Source organism: Callithrix jacchus, chromosome 6, assembly GCF_049354715.1.
Source record: "Callithrix jacchus isolate 240 chromosome 6, calJac240_pri, whole genome shotgun sequence".
NCBI classification, from domain to species: Eukaryota; Metazoa; Chordata; class Mammalia; order Primates; family Cebidae; genus Callithrix; species Callithrix jacchus.
In genome coordinates, this window is record NC_133507.1 from 20,042,525 (window position 1) to 20,059,314 (window position 16,790).

Consider the following 16,790-nt stretch of genomic DNA (forward strand, 5'->3'; position numbering starts at 1 on the left):
ACTTTCTATACTCAAGATCGTTCTGGGAACTGTGGTTACTCGGGAATCGTATATAACCACTGCCTTCATGAAGCTCACAGCCCAAAAGGGGAGATAAACCACAAAAGGTATCAAAATCCCAAGTAATATTTTGTCTTTTCTTTTTTTCCGAAGAACTGGGAGCACAAAAACCAAATTTTTTTTTTTTTTTTTTTTTTGAGACGGAGTTTCGCTCTTGTTACCCAGGCTGGAGTGCAATGGCGCAATCTCGGCTCACCGCAACCTCCGCCCCCTGGGTTCAGGCAATTCTCCTGCCTCAGCCTCCTGAGTAGCCGGGATTACAGGCACGCACCACCGTGCCCAGCTAATTTTTTGTAATTTTTAGTAGAGACGGGGTTTCACCATGTTAACCAGGATGGTCTCGATCTGTTGACCTCGTGATCCACCCGCCTCGGCCTCCCAAAGTGTTGGGATTACAGGTGTGAGCCACCGCACCCGGCCAAATGTTTGGGTTTTTAAACCAATACATTTTGGGGTAATTTGTTCCGGAATAGTTCTGTTCCAGTATAGCCAGTGGGATCTTAGTTATTTGGCTATAGAACTGTAGTCATCGGCCTGGCGCGGTGGCTTACGCCTGTAATCCCAACACTTTGGGAGGCCGAGGCGGGTGGATCATGAGGTCAAGAGATGGAGACCATCTTGGTCAACATGGTGAGACCCCCGTCTCTACTAAAAATACAAAAAATTAGCTGGGCATGGTGGCGCGTGCCTGTAATCCAGCTGCTCCGGAGGCTGAGGCAGGAGAATTGCCTGAACCCAGGAGGCGGAGGTTGCGGTGAGCCGAGATCGCGCCATTGCACTCCAGCCTGGGTAACAAGAGCGAAACTCCGTCTCAAAAAAAAAAAAAAAAAGAACTTTAGTCATCTGCAAGATAACCACACAGCATTTCGAAAAACTCTGTCCACTATGAACAAATGTCTGGTTAGCAGAGGTAGTTAGATGTAGTTAGATTTAGATGAAAATGAGGAAAGTGGAAATCTCAGAGGAGCTCAGGAAACCTTGGGATTGCCAGGACTCCCGTGACTGGAACACAGTTCAGGACCTGAAGAACTGAAGGCATCTTCAGGCCCCTCGGTAAGTCTTTCTGGCATTTTGCCATCAGGGAAATCATGAAGATGACTCTTCAATCTGGGATTGGGGGTTGGGGGTGGTGGGGTGTTGGTGGGGGGTGGCGGTGGTGATGAATGGAGTCACAGAATCTCGCTGGTGGTTATTCCCTGCCGCTCTCTCCAGCTTCTGTTCCTTCTGCCTCACCTTGTTCTCTCAGCAGTTTCTTCACCATGATCAGGTGTGTGGGGAGCAGGGAAGGAAGCTTGGTCTTATGACAAGAGCGGTCAATACAGGAAACCAACCATGCGCCCCCAATGGCCACGTGAAGAGGGGACCATACCCCGTTGGGGGTTGGGTGCTGAAGGGCATGGCCGCCGAGAGGAGGCCTCAAGGAGCACAAAAAGAGAGGAAAACTTCAGCAGGTGCTAGAATCAAAATTTTTAAAAGAGAGAGTCTATCATTATCTATTGCTGTGTTATAAATTACCCCAAAATTTATTGGTTTAAAAAAAGCAAACATTTGGTTTTGTGCTCCCAGCTCTTCGGGAAAGCTGCTGGTATTTCTTTACCTGGCTCTCCTCTACCTCCAGGCAGGCGCACCGGAGGTCCCCCCCTACATATGCGCACACACATACACGCACACACACACACACACACTCACAAGGCCCAGCACTGTTGCCCCAGTAGCTGACCTTTCTGCAGCTATTCTGAGCACACCTGGACACCGCTGGAGGGAGTAGGACGAGGTCGGCAGCTAAGGAGGCAGGCCGCACGTGGGGATCTCGGAAGCCCTGCGGTGCATCATGAAGTTGCAGTACAAGGAGCACCATCCCTTTAAGTATCTGAAAAAGGAAGGAGAAAATATCAGGAAGAAATATCCGGACAGGGTCCCCGAGATTGTAGAGAAGGCTCCAAAGGCCAGGGTGCCTGATCTGGACAAGAGTAAGTACCTAGTGCCCTCTGACCTTACCGGGGCCAATTCTACTTCTTTTTTTGTTCTTGTTTTTTTGAGACGGAGTCTCACTCTGTCACCAGGCTGGAGTGCAATAGTGTGATATTGGCTCAGCGCAACCTCCGCCTCCTGGGTTCAAGTGATTCTCCTATCCCAGGTACTCGGACTACAGCCATGCACCACCACGCCCGGCTAATTTTTTGTATTTTTAGTAGAGACAGGGTTTCCCCATGTTGGTCAGGCAGGTCTCGAACTCTCAACTTCAAATGATCCACCCGTCTCAGCCTCCTAAAGTGCTGGGATTACAGGTGTGAACCACCGCACCTGGCCAATTCTACTTCTTTTTTTTTCCCCCCCGAGACGGAATTTCGCTCCTGTTACCTAGGCTGGAGTGCAATGGCGCGATCTCAGCTCACCGCAACCTCTGCCTTCTGGGTTCAAGCAGTTCTCCTGCCTCAGCCTCCGGAGTAGCTGGGACTATAGGCACGCACCACCATGCCAAGCTAATTTTTTATATTTTTAGTAGAGATGGGGTTTCACCTTGTTGAGCAGGATAGTCTCGATCTCTTGACCTCATGATCCACCCGCCTCGGCCTCCCAAAGTGCTGGGATTATAGGCATGAGCCACCACGCCCGGCCCAATTCTACTTCTCAATCCAGAAGAGAACCACCTGAGACCTGAGGATGCCTTATTCTTCTTTGTCAACAACACTGTTTCTCCTGCTAATGTTCCCATGGACCAACTGTATGGGGGACAATCATGAGGAAGACTTTTCTGTATGTGGCATACAGTGATGAGAGTGTCTATGGCCTGGACTTGCAGGAAGGGGAGGGGTGTGTGCGACTTGGGGAAGGAGAGGGCAGCTCCCACTGTGAGGAGACAGAGTAAAGATATCTAGAAACATTACACTGCACACACGGTCATCACATTTTCACATGCTCAATTGATATTTTTTTGCTGCTTCCTGGACCAGGGAGAAGGCATGTCAGGACAGAGCTGTTGGACTGGCTTTGATATAGGAACGGGGATGATGTCATTTTACAGCATTCCTGAGATTTAAGTTTTGTGCAATTTCATAGAAGGGACAGGAGGTGGACAAGTTGAGGCCAGAGATGATGGCAGTCCGCAGCAATTCCCTGTGCTCCCTTCTCTTTGGGCAGAGATTCTATTTTTGACATTTGCACAAGGCAGGTTGTAAAAGGGGATTTGTGGTAGTTGACCATATCTGGGGACCAAAAGAGACACAGCATCAAGGCCCTCGATCGTCCCTGCCTCAGATTTCTTTTCTCCCAACCCAACTGCAATCTCACAAACGTCATAGTACCTCCCCGGGGGTGGCAGTAGACACCAACCCAGAAATTTAGACAGGGATCTCCTACCTTTGGAATATAGGGGTAGGCATGAGGGTGGTTATGATTAAGAAGATAGTTTTGTGGCCGGACGCGGTGGCTACGCCTTTAATCCCAGCACTTTGGGAGACCGAGGCAGGTGGATCACGAGGTCAAGAGATCGAGACCATCCTGGTCAACAAGGTGAACCCCGTCTCTACTAAAAATACAAAAATTAGCTGGGCATGGTGGTGCACGCCTGTAGTCCCAGCTACTCGGGAGTCTGAGGCAGGAGAATTGTTTGAACCCAGAAGGTGGAGGTTGCGATGAGCCGAGATTGCGCCATTGCACTCCAGTCTGGGTAACAACAGCAAAACTCCGTCTCAAAAAAAAAAAAAGAGATAGTTTTGTTATTACATAGTGTTAAACTGGAATGGACAGTGTTGAGCATCTCTGTCTAACCTGTTCTTTCTCTCTGGCGCCCCTTATCTCACCCCTACCTTAGAATTTAATAAGCCTCAGGCATTTCCAATTGCAGACTAAAACCACTCCTAGCAGCTCCTGTAGTATTTTCCATGTATCAGGACAGAGATGTCTTCTGTAGGGAAGGGGCAGGTATGAAGTAAGGCAGATTATCTACACCTCTCACTCATTCAGGATTCTCGCCCCCATGCTGCTGCCCCCTTGGTCTCACACATGCAGGAATGCTACATGATGGTGAGCTGCTGCCTTTCTTGCTTATCACCACTGCAGCAGTTAGTTAGGAAGGTTTGCAGGGATGACTTTTAGTAAATCATGGGGATTTTATTGATTTATTTTCACTTTTGGGATTTTGTGGGGTGGGAGTGGGGAGCAGGAATTGCACTCAGACGTGACATTTCAATTCATCTCCGCTAATGAAAAGGGTCCTTCCTCTTGGGGGAAATCTGTCAGTTCTGTCAGCTGGACGTTCTTGTATAATAAAGTCAATGCCATCAGGCTAAGGAAATAAAATAATTGCTTATCTTAAAAAAAAAAATTGCCAGGTGTGGTGGCTGGCTTATGCCTGTGACCCAAGCACTTTGGGAAGCTGAGGCAGGAGGATGGATTGCTTGAGGTCAGGAGTTCAAGACCAGCCTGGGCAACATGGCAAGACCTCGTCTCTACTAAAAATAAAAAAAATCAGCCGGGCTTGTTGGTGTGTACCTGTAGTCTCAGCTACCTGGGAAGCTAAGGTAACAGGATCACTTGAGCCTGGGGAGATCAAGGCTGCATTGAGCTGGGATGGCACCACTGCACTCTAGCCTAGAAGACAGAGCAAAACCCTGTCTCAGAAAAAATTATTTTTCATTTCTGTTGGTGAGGAATCTGGAACAGCCTAGGTGAGCATCTCTAATTGAAGGGCTCTCACAAGGTTTCAGTCTACACACTGGCTGGGACGACAGTTATCTGAAGGCTTGACTGGGGCTGGACCATCCCATCTCAAGCTCCCTTGTGGGGCTGTTTCCTCATGTGCAGCCTCTCCTCACAACATGGCAGTGGCACCCCAGGGTGCGTGATTAAGAGACAAAGAAGCAGAAGCTGCAATCTAAGCTGGGAAGTGATGTACCATCATATGCTCTTGATCATAACAGAGGGAGGGAGCTACACAAAGGTATGAATACTTGGAGGAAAGGATCACAGTGGGTGTATTAGGGTTCTCCAGAAAGACAAGCAATGGGATATATAGAAATAGAGAGGCTGGGCACAGTGGCTCACGCCTATAATCCCAGCACTTTGGGAGGCCGAGTCGGGTGGATCACGAGGTCAAGAGATCGAGACCATCCTGGTCAATGAGGTGAAACCCCGTCCCTACTAAAAATACAAAAATTAGCTGGGCATGGTGGCACGTGCCTGTAATCCCAGGTACTCGGGAGGGTGAGGCAGGAGAATTGCTTGAACCCAGAAGGCGGAGGTTGCGGTGAGCTGAGATCGCGCCATTGCACTCCAGTCTGGGTAACAACAGCGAAACTCTGTCTCAAAAAAAAAAAAAAAGAAAGAAAAAAAGAAAGAACCAGAGAACCAGGGAAGCCAGGAGTGTGAGTCAGTTTAAGTTCAAAAACCTAAGACATTGTTGGGGAGCAATGTGTAAGTCCTGAAGTCTGAAGGCAGAAGAACAAGTTCTGATGTCTAAGATCAAGAGAAGGGTGTCCCAGCTCAGAAGAGAGAGAGAGAAAATTCACCTTTCCTCTGCCCTTTTGCCTTATCTGGGCCCTCAGCTGATTGGATGGTACCATTCACCCTGGGTGAGGGCAGATTTTCCTTACTCAGTCTACTGATTCAAATGCCAGTCTCTTCCAAAACACACAGACATACTCAGACATAACGCTTTCCCAGCTTGGTGGGTATTTCCTAACCTAGTCAAGTTGACACCTAAATTTTTTTTTTTTTTTTTTTTTTGAGACAGACTCTTGCTCTGTCAGCCAGGCTGGAGTGCAGTGGCATGATCTCAGCTCACTGCAACCTCTGTTTCCTGGCTTCAAGAGACTCACCTACCTCAGCCTCCCAAGTAGCTGGGATTACAGCTGTGTGCCCCCACACCTGGCTAATTTTTGTATTTTTAGTAGAGACAGGGTTTCACCATGTTGGCCAGGCTGGTCTTGAACTCCTGACCTCATGATCCACCTGCTTCAGCCTCCCATGTTGAGATTACAGGCACGAGCCACTGTGCCCAGCACTAAAATTGTGTTTTTTAGAGACAGGGTCTCACTCTGTCACCCAGGCTTCACTGCAGTGGGGGATCATAGTTTACTGCAGCCTCACATTCCCAGGTTCAAGTGATCCTCCCACTTCAGCCTCCCAAACAGGTAGGACAGGCATGTGCCACTGCACCTGGCTGATTTTTAAATTTTTTGTAGAGATGGGATCTTGATACATTGCTGAGGCTGGTCTCGAACTCCTGGGCTCAAGTGAGCCTCCTGCCTCAGTCTCCCAAAGTGCTGGGATTATAGGTTTGAACCACTACACCCAGCTGACACCTAAAATTAACCATCCCAGTGGACCACCTTGGAGGCTGACTACTGCAGGGCTACAGAGGACTTTAGGACATTTTCCTTGTGATGTGCTTTGTCATACTCCTGCAACAGCTCTTTAAGGAAACCCACATTGAGGACCTCTATGTCTGGAGAACTGGGGAGACGATCGCATTACTCGAACTAGAGGCCTGATGGACTTCTGCAACTCTTCATGCTACATAGGCTGGAAGTCTTGGATGTGACCTCTGACCCTCTTGCTCAGTTCAGCTATGACAGCCAGTTCTACTCCACTACAACCACCGAATGTTGACTCCAGGATGCTCTGTGGATCAGTTTCCTTCAGCACTTCAAGAAAGAAGTAGGCTACAAGTTCCATTATTTCAGCTTCCCTTCAACCTCTCTGGGGTTCCTATCATCACCCTTCCCATCCCATGGATGATAATTTCCCTGGCCTACCTTTAACCATGGAAGGCTGTCAAGAAGTGCATTTATAAGGAACTGCACTTGTTCATATTGCAAGAGAAACCTGACTACTGTTGTTTATCTAGGTCAGGGATTATTTTTCTCATATATCAAGCAGTCTAGAGAGGCCGGGTGCAGTGGCTCACCTCTGTAATCCCAGCAATCTGGGAGGCCAAAGTGGGTGGATCACTTGAGGCCAGGAGATCGAGACCAGCCTGGCCAACATGGCAAAACCCTGTCTGTACTAAAAATACAAAACAGTTGGCCGTGGCGGTGCATGCCTATAATCCCCGCTACTCAGGAGGCTGAGGCAGGAGAATCACTTGAACCCAGGAGGCGGAGGTTGTGGTGAGTCAAGATTACGCCACTGCGCTCTGGTCTGGGTGACAGAGTGAGACTGTGTCTCAGAAACAAACAAAGCAACAACAACAACAAGAAGTGTAGAGATTGGTAGTAATGGCTGGTAAAGCAACTCCAGGTACAAGGACCTGGGTATTCTCTGTCTTCCTGCTCTGCCAATCTTGGTGGATGGCTCTCGTCCTCATGGTCACTTCCAGTTATCATGGCTGTATTCCAGAATAGAATATTGTTCTGCCATAAAATGTTATTGTTACTGAAATTATGTCATAGAGCATAGACAAATGAAAGATGTAACAAAGTGCATGGCAAATCACATGTGAAACATAATTCCATTTGCCTGTGGGGAATATCCGTCACTTGTCTACCAGCACACTCTCTTTCTAGGGGAAAAAGCACTTGATTCTTCTTTACAGAAATGAACCCCATGCATGGTTCAGATGGGACCTGCCATCTGCTTCCCTGATCCTTTCTCTCCATCACAGGGTCTGGTTTGGAGGTGCACACTCAATCCAAACCAAGCCGACTGCAGATCTGTGCTATCTTGACCAAGATAATTTGTCAAAGGGAGCACAGATGACTCCTGCTGAGCCAATCAGGGACCTTTCCTGGGACTTCGTAAGCTGGAACCAAAGGAAAAGGATCTCTTCCCTTCCGGAGGTGAAGACAAGAAGATGTGAGTGTGTAGACCATGGCAGCCATATTTCCTGCCAGCTGAATCGCATTTCCAGAGGGCGAGAGGAAGGCAGAGACAGGGAAGCAGACAGCAGAAGCTGGGAAACTTTTGAGAGCATTTTGAGTCCTGGGTCACTGAGGCCAGAAATAACTCTGACTTTTCCTTTTTTAATTTTTTTATTGCATCTTAGGTTTGGGGGTACACGTGAAGAATGTGCAAGATTGTTGCATAGGTACACACATGGCAGTGTGATTTGCTGCCTTCCTCCCCTTCACCTGTATCTGGCATTTCTCCCCATGCTATCTCTCCCCAACTCCTTTTTCCTTAAGTTTGTTTTATGAGTCAATAAATAGTCCCTTTGTGCCTAAGATAGTTTGAGTGGTAAAGCCCAGGCATTTGCAATTCAAACATTTCCCACTAATGCACCATCATTTTTGTTTTAAGAAAAAAATTTGGCTGGGCACGGTGGCTTACGCCTGTAATCCCAGCACTTTGGGAGGCCGAGGCGGGCAGATCACGAGGTCAAGAGATCGAGACCATCCTGGCTAACATGGTGAAACCTCGTCTCTACCCAAAATACAAAAATTAGCTGGCCATGGTGGCACATGCCTGTAGTCCCAGTTACTCAGGAGGCTAAGTCAGGAGAATCGCTTGAACCCAGGAGGTGGAGGTTGCAGTGAGCCCAGATTGTGCCAATGAACTCCAGTCTGGGTAACAGAGAGAGACTCTGTCTCAAAAAAAAAAAAAAAAAAAAAAAAAAAAAAATCCATATATACATATATGAATATAAATAAAGTACAGGAATACATTTTGCTCATCTGTGTTTTAAATCTTCCTTAAAGAACACATTAATTTTGGGCTGGGCGCGGTGGCTCACGCCTGTAATCCCAACACTTTGGGAGGCAGAGGCGGGTGGATCACGAGGTCAAGAGATCGAGACCGACTCGGAGCCGCCGTCACATCGAGGGACCCGCCCGCACCTCCCGCCCCCGCCGCCGGCCCTGCCATGCAGTGAGCGCCCCGGAGGCGCCAGAGATCGCCCGCCCTGGCCCGCCGTCCGGATCCGCCGCCGCCCCCGGACCCCGACGCTCGGCCCCGGGCGCAGCTGCAGCTCAAGATGGCTCGAGGCAGCGCCCTCCTGCTCGCCTCCCTCCTCCTCGCCGCCGCCTTTTCTGCCTCTGAGGGGCTCTGGTCGCCGGACAAAGAAAAACCGAGGCTGGACCCTGAACAGCGCGGGCTACCTGCTGGGCCAACATGCCGTTGGCAACTACAGATCATTCAGCGACAAGCTTGGCTTCACCAGCAAGCGGGAGATGCAGCCTGAAGATGAGGTGAAACCAGGTAGCTTTGATAGGTCCACCGCTGAGAGCAACGTTGTGCGCACGATCGTTGAGTTCCTGTCTTTCCTGCATCTCAAAGAGACCGGGACCCTCGACGGCCTCCCTGATGTCCCGGCCGTAGCCTCCCTGGATGAAACCGAGCGTTCCTGAGAGCCTTCTGGGCGTGTTTGTGTGTTGTAATCTCAAGTCAAACCTTAAAATGATGGATGATAATCTAGCCCAATTTACGCAGAGTCAGCTCTTCTTGTTCTCTTTCCCCTGATGCCGTGTTTTTATCACTTAAGATTTTCTTTGGTGTTTTATTTTGAGTGGCAAAATAAAGAATAGCAATTAAAAAAAAAAAAAAGAGAGATCGAGACCATCCTTGTCAACATGGTGAAACCCCGTCTCTACTAAAAATACAAAAAATTAGCTGGGCATGGTGGCGAGTGCCTGTAATCCCAGCTACTCAGGAGGCTGACGTTGCGGTGAGTGGAGATCGCACCATTATGCTCCAGCCTGGGTAACAAGAGTGAAACTCCGTCTCAAAAAAAAAAAAAAAAAGTTTGCAGGCAATATGCTATGCTGGTTTTGCTTTTTACTTTTTTGAGAAAACAATTCACTAGATAAAATTCAAACTTTTCAAGTGTACAGTTCAGTTTTTTTTAAGACAGAGTCTTGCCCAGGCTGGAGTGCAATGGCCTCCGCCTCCTGAGTTCAAGCAATTTTCCTGCCTCAGCCTTCCAAGTAGCTGGGATTACAGGCTATGTCTGTATCCCAAAATTGGCATGATGTCCAGCCAATTTTTGTATTTTTAGCAGAGGCAGGGTTTCACCATGTTGGTTAGGCTGGTCTCGAACTCTTGACCTCCAGTGATCCACCTGCCTCAGCCTCCCAAAGTGCTGGGATTACAAGTGTGAGCCACCACGCCCAGCCCAGTGTTTTAAAATTTATTCCTAATGTTGTGCAATCATCACCAGGATCTAATTCCACAACATTTCTATTGCCCCAAAAGGAAACTTTGTATCCATTAGCAGTACCTCCCAATTACCGGCTTCTCCCAGCCCCTGGCAAACACTACTCTACTTTCTGTCTCTATGGCTTTGCCTATTCTGGACATTTTACACAAATGAAATCACACAACATGTGGCCTTTTGCATCTGGCTTCCTTCACTTAGTGTGACATTTCAAGGTTTCTCCATGTGGTAGTATGCACAGTTTCAACCTCCAGGGCTCCAGCGATCCTCCCACTTCAACCTCCCAAGTAGCTGGGACTACGAAGGGGTGCACATCACCACACCTGGCTAATTTTTTTTTTTTGAGACAGAGTTTCGCTCTTGTTACCCAAGCTGGAGTGCAATGGCGCGATCTCGGCTCACCGCAACCTCCGTCGCCTGGGTTCAGGCAATTCTCCTGCCTCAGCTTCCTGAGTAGCTGGGATTACAGGCACGCGCCACCATGCCCGGCTAATTTTTTGTATTTTTAGTAGAGACGGGGTTTCACCATATTGACCAGGATGGTCTCGATCTCTTGACCTAATCTCGTGATCCACCCACCTCGGCCTCCCAAAGTGCTGGGATTACAGATGTGAGCCACCGCGCCTGGCTGTATTTTTTTTAGTAGAGATGAGTCCTCACCATGTGGCCCAGACTGGTTTCAAACTCCTGGGCTTAGATAATCCTCCTGCCTCAGTCTCTGGAGTAGCTGGGTAGCTGTGACCACAGGCATGAGCCACTGCACCCAACTGAATGTACCATTTTTGTTTATCCATTCATCAGTGAATGTGGGAGCTTACATTTTAAATACATACTCTGATTCAGTGGGTCTAGGATGGGGCTTGTGATTGTGCTTTTCTAACAAGTTCCCAGGTATTGCTTAAGAAACTGCTGGTTCAAGGACCACACTTCGAGTAGTGAAGATTTAGACACTTAAGTCTATGATTTAGACACTTAAGTCTATATTTTAGAGCACAGTGATTTAAGATATCAATGTAGGCTGGGCGTGGTGGCTCATGCCTGTAATACCAGCACTTTCGGATGCAGATTGCCTGAGCTCAGGAGTTCGAGTCTGGCCTGGGCAACACGGTGAAACCCCATCTCTATTAAAATACAAAAAAATTAGCCGAGTGTGGTGGTGTGCACCTGTAATCCCAGCTACTTGGGAGGCTGAGTCAGGAGAATCACTTGAACCCAGGAGGCAGAGGTTGCAGTGAGCTGAGATCGCACCACTGCATTCCAGCCTGGAGAACAGAGCAAGACTCTATTTCCAAAAAAAAAAAAAAAGGATATCAATGTAGTCATGAACATGGAACATAGTGGTTAAACAAACTCATACATATACACACTTTATTTTTAAACAAGCAGGAATGAAACCATGCTGTTGATATTATTTAGTAACTTGCTTATTTAACTTAACTATATTTATGAACATAATGATTCATGCAAACAAATCCACAAAAGCATCATGACTCAGCAGATCTAAACACAACCAAACTGATTCCCAGCCTGGGCTCTGTTGAAACACTCCATTACATTTCCTTTATCAAGGCTAACGAGGTATTGATTTTTTTTGAGAAGGAGTCTAGCTCTGTCACCCAGGCGGGAGTGCAGTGGTGCAATCTCTGTTCACTGCAACCTCTGCCTCCTGGGTTCAAGCGATTCTCCTGCCTCAACCTCCCCAGTAGCTGGGATTATAGTCGCCTGCCACCATGCCCAGCTAATTTTAGTATTTTTTACTAGAGATGGGATTTCACTGTGTTGGCCAGGCTGGTCTCAAACTCGGGCTCAAGTGCTCCTCCTGCCTCGGGCTTTCAAAGTTCTGCGATTATAGGCATGAGCCACCAGGCCTGGCCCTGTATCCAACTCACGTTATGTGCCATTACGAATCCTGCATTTGCCTTGCATTCTAGTCAGAATTCTAGCAATGACTTGGTCTGTGGTGGCTACTCCAGGCTCCTCATCTCACATGAGGGCATGACACGGCAACACCTGGCCTTGTCCCAGCATCTCGGCTCCTGTTTTCCTGCCATGTAGGTTTCCTGTTGCTATGGCTATGAGACGCCCTGTGGACCATCTGAAAACCCATGGATGCACAGTGGCTTACCCTCCAGGCTGGTGCTTGGCCATAGAGGCGGACACTGCTGTCTTGGATTCTGGCTTTCTCCCCTTGCTAGAGGAGTTGGGCAGCTCAACTCATAAAAGAAGAGGAGTCGACACCCCGAGGGTAGCCTCTAGAGAAATGTTTTCCTCTCCTTTCCCCTCCCCACCCGGGCCTCTCCCTGTCATTCTACAGACTGTGCAGAGATGCAGCAGCTTACTCTGGCTTCTGGGACTTGCTTCCCCTATGCAAGCTCAACTGCTTCATCTAAGAGTGAGCTTGCCTAAGCTGTGGCCAAGACCGTCTAGCATGCTTCGGTGTTGACTCATCCTCATGTTTGACTTCTTCCCCGTTTCCCTTCACTTTTGCCTCCCTGGGATTCTACACTCTGGTAAACTATTACTCTGTAAGCTTTGCCTCAGGCTCTGTTTTTTAAGGAACCCAGGCTAAGACACCAACCCAACTGACACATTTTGGGGGAATGTGGTCATGTACCAATGCAAATAGGGAAAATAGAAGGGGTGTGAAAAGAGAGAGATGTCAGAATCAGGACTTAATAATTTTTTTCTTTTTTTTTGAAACGGAGTCTTGTTCTGTCTCCCAGGCTGGAGTATAATGATGTACTCTCGGCTCACTGCAACCTCTGCCTCACAGGTTCAAGCAATTCTCCTGCCTCAACCTCCCAAGCAGCTGAGATTACAGGCTTGTGACACCACGCCTGGCTAATTTTGTATTTTTAGTAGAGATGGGGTTTCACCATGTTGGCCAGGCTGGTCTCAAACTCCCGACCTCAGGTGATCTGCCCACCTTAGCCTCCCAAAGTGCTGGGATTACAGGCGTGAGCCACCGTGCCCGGCCAAGACTTAATAGTTTTTTACTCACAAAAGGCAGTAGATATAGAAGCTCTCTTTATGCTCAGATACAACAGCTACTATCTGCCATTAGAAGGAAAGAGTGGGCCGGGAGCGGTGGCTCAAGCCTGTAATCCTGGCACTTTGGGAGGCCGAGGCGGGTGGATCACGAGGTCAAGAGATCGAGACTGAGACTATCCTGGGCAACATGGTGAAACCCCGTCCCTACTAAAAATACAAAAAATTAGCTGGGCATGGTGGTGTGTGCCTGTAATCCCAGCTACTCAGGAGGCTGAGGCAGGAGAATTGCCTGAACCTAAGAGGCGGAGGTTGCGGTGAGCTGAGATCGTGCCATTGCACTCCAGCCTGGGTAACCAGAGCGAAACTCCGTCTCAAAAAAAAAAGAAGGAAAAAGTGGCTCCAACATGTGACTTCTTAGAGATTAATTGTAATAATAACAATGAATGGTAATAACAGCTCCTTTGACCTAGCATTTCCACTTCTAAGAATTTATCCTAGAGGCACTTATGAATGTACACAAAGATGTGTATACAAGATAGTATTACATTGTTAGTCATATGTTTGTAGTAATAAAAGAGTAGAACAGTCAGGCCTGGTGGCACACACCTGTAGCCCCTGCTATTCAGAAGGTTGAGATGGAAGAGTCCCCTGAGCCCAGCAGTTCAAGGTTACAGTACACTATGATGTCATCTGTGAATGGCCACTGCACTCCAGCTGGAGTAATGTAGTGAGGCCCCATCTCTTAAAAAAAAAAAAAAAAAAAAAAAGGAAACAACCCAAATGTAAATCAATAGGAGATGGTCTAAATGAATTGTAATTATCAGGCCATGAAACAGTAGATAGCCATTGAAAATAATGAGGTTGGGTGGGTGCGGTGGCTCACGCCTGTAATCCTAGCACTTGGGAAGCGATGAGGCAGGCAGATCGTTTGAGGACAGGCGTTCGAGACAAGCCTGGCCAACATGGTGAAACCCCATCTCTACTAAAAACATAAAAAATTAGCTGGGCGTGGTGGTGGGTTCTTGTAATCCCAGCTACTCAGGAGGCTGAGGCAGGAGATCACTCCAACCTGGGAGACAGAGCGAGACTTTGTCTCAAGAAAAATAAATGTAACCTGAGAGACTGGTTCAGCCATGAAGGAAAGTGGGGGTCAGACATGCCTCATCATACCTCCATGGCAAAGACATCAACACAGACGCTAAGTCTGATAAGAAATATTTTACAACCTATACTCTCTGAAGGCTTCCTCTGCAAATAAGAACTTTGGGCTCTGCATTGCTTTCTGGTCTCCAGAAAGGAAATCAGACCTTTCCTTTCCATTGACCCCAGGTCTTTAGATAAACTCAACCAATTGTCAACCAGAGAATTTTTAAACCCACTTATAACCTGGAACCTACGCCCACTTCTAATTGTCCTGCCTTTCTGAACCAAACCCATGTATTTCTTAAATGTATTTGATTGAAGTCTCATGTCTCTCTAAAATGTATAAAGCCAAGCTACACTCTGACCACCTTACACACATGTTCTCAGGACCTTCTGAGGGCTGTGTCATGGGCCACGGTCACTCATATTTGGCTCAATAAGTATCTTCAAATTTGTTACAGAATTTGACTCTTTTCATTGACATTACCTAGTTCCCTAATTTTTCCTGAGTGCTCATTGTTACCTATCTCACTCTGTGATGTGGGAACTATTATTATTCTCATTTTGCAAGGAGAAAACTGAGGTATAAGAGGTAAAGTGACTTGCTCAGGGTCACACAGCTGCAGCAGCTGAGCCAGGATTCAAAACCAGATCCAGTTCCAAGATCTAGGGGACCAACTCATCGTGGTTTGCACGGGACTTTCCTGGTTTTTGCAATGAAAGTCTCGCATTCTGGGAAATCTTTAAAAACTGTCCCAATTTCAAAATTGAAAGGCTACATCCTTTCAATTTTGCATGAAAGTCTGTATTGTTTCGATTTTACAGCCTCTCTCGATCCTAGGCAAACTGGGATGGTTAGTTATCCTACTGAAGTCCCAGATCTCGGCCACTTTGCTCTGCTACCTCCCTTATGAACAAACACTGTCTTCTTCAAACAAATGTCCTTTCTAGAAAGGTCCATTTAGTGGCACTTAAAAAAAATGTTTGTTTTTTGCTGTTGATTTTGCTTTTCATATTTATATTTATTTATTTATTTTCTTTGAGACAGAGTTTCGCTCTTGTTACCCAGGCTGGAGTGCAATGGCACCATCTCAGCTCACCTCAACCTCCACCTCCTGGGTTCAAGCAATTCTCCTGCCTCAGCCTTCTGAGTAGCTGAGACAACAGGCGTGCGCCACCATGCCCAGCTAATTTTTGTATTTTTAGTAGAGACGGGGTTTCACCATGTTGACCAGGATGGTCTCGATCTCTTGACCTCATGATCCACCCACATTTGGCCTCCCAAAGTGCTGGGATTACAGTTGTGAGCCACCACGCCTGGCCTTTATTGTTTTTGAGATGGAGTCTTGCTCTGTCACCTAGGCTGGAATGCAATGGCGTGACCTCCGTCTTCTGGGTTCAAGTGATTGTCTTGCCTCAGCCTCTCGAGTAGCTGGGCCTACAGGTGTGCGATGCCACGCCCAGCTAATTTTTATATTTTTAGCAGAGATGAGCTTTCATCATGTCAGCCAGGCTGGTCTTGAACTCCTGACCTCAAAAGATCCGCCCACCTCAGCTTTCCAAAATGCTGGGATTACAGATGTGAGCCACTGTGCCTGGCTGATTTTGCTTTTTAAATGCAAAAGTTCTGAAGTGTGGTGCAGTGCTGAAGTGTTATCTAGTGCTTATATGATCAAGAAGGCTGTGATGGGATGTGCCTGACAGACACGGTTAGGTAAGCTTCATTCAGACATGAGTCTGAATTGGCTTAGCTAGTACTGCTGCCTCAGATGATTCAAAATGTATCATAGCATTAAATTTTATTTTTTTTGAGATGGAGTCTTGCTCTGTAGCCCAGGCTGGAGTGCAGTGGCATGATTTCAGCTCACTGCCACCTCCGTCTCCTAGGTTCAAGCGATTCACCTACCACAGCCTCCTGAGTAGCTGGAATTACAGGCACATGCCACCAGCCCAGCAAATTTTTTCTATTTTTGGTAGAGACAGGGTTTTACCCTGTTAGCCAGGATGGTCTTGAACTCCTGACCTCATGATCCGCCCACCTCAGCCTCCCAAAGTGCTGGTGATTACAGGCATGAGCCACTGTGCTCAGCCAAAAATGTTGATTTTACAGGCAAGTTCTACAGATCAGGATGCTTCAGGAGAATTTTAAAAATACAAGCTAAAGCTTGGGCACAGTGGCTGACACATGTAACCTTAGCACTTTGGGAGGCCAAGGTGGGCGAATGGATCGCTTGACTCCAGGAGTTACCAGCCTGGGCAACATAGGGAGACCCTATCTCCACAAATAAAAAATTAGCTGGGCATGGTTTCTCCAACCTGTAGTCCCAGGTACTTGGGAGGCTGAGGTGGGAGGACCATTTGAGCCTGGGAGGTCAAGACTTCTGTGAGCTGTGATTGCACTACTGAACTCCAGCCTGGGCAACAGAGAGGGACCCTGTCTCAAAACAAAAAACAAAAAACAAAAAGTTATACAAGGCCAGGCATGGTGGCTCACATCTGTAAT

At 47.6% G+C, this 16,790-nt stretch overlaps 1 pseudogene; it reads left to right on the forward strand.

Annotated features, from left to right (window-relative positions):
- The first annotated feature begins 8,844 nt into the window (after positions 1–8,844).
- Positions 8,845–9,470, forward strand: LOC100412582 (galanin peptides pseudogene; annotated as a pseudogene).
- The last annotated feature ends 7,320 nt before the right edge of the window (positions 9,471–16,790 follow it).